Here is a 4,187-nt window from a genome sequence, read left to right as displayed (position 1 = left end):
ACTCTCATGAAAATTTGAAACTGTGTTTTATTATCCTCAAATCATTTACACAGGCCTACATAAATTTTGATACTGGATTCTTGCCTAGCATAGCACCAAGATCAAGGGCTTATTTTCTATTAAATTAGGATTCAGTTCTTTGTATCACAAATTTATAAATGTTGGTAGTATTAGCCACAAAATAATCTGTCATCTGGTCTTTACATTTCAACACTGGGGAAAACGTAAACTGGGTAAAATGAAAACTTAATTAGGACATTAAAAAATAGACCTATGAGGGATATTCAAAATACATTTAGACTGGATATGTTTATAGGGTGAACTCTAATTGTCCACAAAACTAACTGTTTAAGGAAACAGCATATTCCCCATGTTACACCTTTCAAAGGCTATAATATTTAATAAATATGCTGCCAAATTGATCAATGTTTAGAATGTACTTTTACTACAGCTGCAGAAATTATAAGAATATTATGATATTGGGCCAAACAGGTCATAAGAGTTGCTGAGAAGAAAGGTATAATCAAATGAGAATAAGAGATAAGAGGGTTATATAACATTGAGCCCCCACAGGAAGATTGCCTCTTAAGGACCAGGCAAGTTAGTAACAATTCAAACAAAGTCTTTGAGCTGAAGTTTACCTAGTGAATGGTGCCCTGGATATGACAGTACAGAGTACAGTATTGTACAGCCACTGTGATGAATGTACTGTATGAAACATTGTTAGCTTAGTTAGCATTCTTTAAAGTCCATGGAAAATTCTAGATTAAAAAATATGCCATGAGGACCAAATGTATTAGTCCGTTCTCACACTGCTAATAAAGATATACCCGAGCCTGGGAAATTTATAAAGGAAAGAAGTTTAATTGACTCACAGTTCAGCATGGCTGGAAAGGCCTCAGAAAACTTACAATCATGGAGGAAGGGGAAACAAACACGTTCTTCCTCACATGGTGGCAACAAGAAGAAGTACCAAGCAAAAGAGGGAAAATCTCCTTATAAAACCATCAGATCTTCTGAGAACTGACTCACTATTACGAGAACAGCAGCATAGGGGAACTGCCTCCACTATTCAATTACCTCCCACTGGGTCTCTCCTAGAACTCATGGGGATTATGGGAACTAAAATTCAAAATGAGATTTGGGTGGGGACACAGCCAAACCATATCACCAAACAACAGGGAAACATTGCCTTAAACACAAGTGTAATTATCAGTGAAAGATTTCAGAATCAGATTTTAGGTTATTGCAGAAAAAGGAATCTTTGGACCATATGCAGTTGGTTTTCTAATTTGCCTTTGACTGTACGTTGCAAAATATAAGAAAACCACAGTATAGATATGAAATCTGTAGATATGCTTCTCTACTTGCTATTTTCATCATTCAAAATATTTTCTTTCATTAGAAAAGATAATTTTTTTCCAGAAATTTGTAATTTGCAAATGCTTGTTTTGTAATATAAACAAATGTCTTAGTTAAAAGCCAGGATAGTTAGAATTGATAAAATGTTTTAACTGTTTACCTCTTTTTAAAATAAGTGTTTCTTCATGAAAACTATCCTGAAATTGTTTTTTTGGGTGGTCAATAATTGCTTGTCAATAGAGAGTGAGACCCTTTGTAGATGCTGATAGATAAGACATGGGAAGTGGAACAGGGGACATACATTTTCCCATTATTTTGTAGCAAAAATAAACATCAATATATTGTCCAATTAGATATGAGACCTCATTAGAAGAACTAAATTTGATTCTAGGCATTCCAATTAAACCGTAAAACACAAATTTAATACAATACAATTTTGGTTATGGAGCTACACAACCAGTCCAATGGATCCTCTCAGTGAACTTGAATGCAGTTTGTATTGTTTTGTTGTTGCTCAAGAAAACAACAGATTTCAAGAAGATTAATTTATTTAAGTAAAAGATAAGCCATAGTAACTTAAAGATATCTTTTCAGTCAATAATACACATCCTTCAAGGTTCATCTTCTCAGTAAACCCTTCCACAACTACATAAGCCCTCAAAAACTATATAAGATGCAAAAAGTTATTTTAAATTGAAATGTCAATAGTTGTAAATAATTTGTTACTAATGACAAAAATCAAGAAACCTTAACATGATACACTTTAAGAAGAAAAAAACTATGAGAGGTCTGAATCTATTTCTGTACTGACAATGGTCCCATTTGCTCACATGATAACTTCATTATTTTAAAAAAAGGTCGGGCCTGGTGGCTCACGCCTGTAATCCCAGCACCCTGGGAGGCCGAGGCGGGTGGATCACCTGAGGTCAGGAGTTCAAGACCAGCTTGGCCAACATGGTGAAACCCCGACTCTACTAAAATACAAAAATTAGCCGGACATGACCGGGACCTGTAATCCCAGCTACGCCTGTAATCCCAGCTACTCGGTAGGTTGAGCAGGGAGAATCACTTGAACCCGGGAGATGGTGGTTGCAGTGAGCCAAGATGGCGCCACTGCACTCCAGCCTGGGGGCGGCTGAGCGAGACTCCATGTCAAAAAACAAAAAACAAAAAAACTATTTTCTGGCTGGAACCGTAGAAGGTGTTAGGCGTTGAAGAGAAGAAAAAGAATGTTCCTGCTGTGCCAGAAACCCTTAAGAAAAAGTGAAGGAATTTGGCAGAGCCGAAGATCAAGCGCCTGAGAAAGAAGTTTGTCCAAAAGATGCTTCAAAAGGCAAGCAGGAAGCTTATCTGTGAAAAAGCGAAGCACTATCACAAGGAATATAGGCAAATGTACAGAACCGAAATTCGAATGGTGAGGATGGCAAGAAAAGCTGGCAACCTCTATATACCTGCAGAACCCAAATCAGTGTTTCTCGTCAGGATCAGGGGTATCAATGGTGTGGCCAAAATGTCCGAAAGGTGTTGCAGCTTCTTCTCCTTCGTCGAATCTTCAGTGGAACTTTTGTGAAGCTCAACAAAGCTTCGGTTAACATGCTGAGGATCGTAGAACCATAGATTGTGTGGGGGTACCCAACTCTGAAGTCAGTAAATGAACTAATCTACAAGTGTGGTTATGGCAAAATCAATAAGAAGAGAATTGCTTTGACAGACAACGCTTGGATTGCTCGATCTCTTGGTAAATATGGCATCATATGCATGGAGGATCTGATTCATGAGATCTATACTGTTGGAAAACACTTCAAAGAAGCAAATAACTTCCTGTGGCCCTTTGAATTATCTTCTCCACGAGGCGGAATGAAGAAAAAGACCACCCATTTTGTAGAAGGTGGAGATGCTGGCAACAGAGAGGACCAGATCAACAGGTTTTTTAGAAGAAAGAACTAAGGTAGACCATGATTATTTTTCTAAGCTGGTCAGTTAATAAACAGTACCTGCTCTCAAATTGAAAAAAAAAAAAAAAAAAAAGAATGTCATGTTTTTTAGTGAATAAACAGGTGTTGTACATCACCCACAGTGTTTATTCATTGGAGTGTATGGCCAGGCGAAATTGCTATGTTTTTCATGGTGATAAAAAGCCAAGAAACGCTGATACGGCAGTTTTGTTTGTGAAGGGTATAGTGCCTACTTTTCAATTAGACTATAAATTCTACCAGGGAAAGATCCATGTCATTGATTTATTTAAATATCAAGTACAGTGTAGGCACATAGTAGTCCCCTAAGAAACAATAGAACCAGGCCAACTAGTGTAGGGACTTGTTAATTGCTACCAGAAAAGCTGAATTACAAATAAACTATTTTTTCAAGCCTGAGGGGAAAAATCATATATATATATAAATACTGGAAAATAACGGGAGGTGCTGAGTCTAAGAAAAGTTTCTGCGATCTTAGGAAAAAAATTAGAAATGTAAATTGGCTGAATAATTGTAAAATGCAAATGGTAAATACAAATTGCCTGAGAAAAAGTTCACAGAGAACATTCAGGCTAAACATGTAATTTTTTAAATTAAAAGTAATAGTGATTATTCACAATTACATATATTTATCCAAAATAATTTTTAAAATAACTATATATCTAGAAAAGCAGAAGCTGACTGGATGACTGTTCACAAAGCTGCAGAGTACAGCTGTTAAGGGCACACATTTTGAGCCCAATAGCCAGGGTGTGTAACCCAGTGCCACTTCACATCAGCGTTACCTAGAGTAAGCAAAAACAGGGTATTCTACCTCTCTGTTACTTGTTTCTGCTCATCAGTAAAGTGGTA

At 36.8% G+C, this 4,187-nt stretch overlaps 1 pseudogene; it reads left to right on the top strand.

Annotated features, from left to right (window-relative positions):
- Window positions 1–2,536: 2,536 nt before the first annotated feature.
- Window positions 2,537–3,326, top strand: LOC117093841 (annotated as a pseudogene).
- The last annotated feature ends 861 nt before the right edge of the window (window positions 3,327–4,187 follow it).

Source organism: Trachypithecus francoisi, unplaced genomic scaffold, assembly GCF_009764315.1.
Source record: "Trachypithecus francoisi isolate TF-2019V2 unplaced genomic scaffold, Tfra_2.0 Lachesis_group12, whole genome shotgun sequence".
Taxonomy (NCBI): Eukaryota; Metazoa; Chordata; class Mammalia; order Primates; family Cercopithecidae; genus Trachypithecus; species Trachypithecus francoisi.
This window is presented reverse-complemented; position numbering and strand designations above follow the sequence as displayed.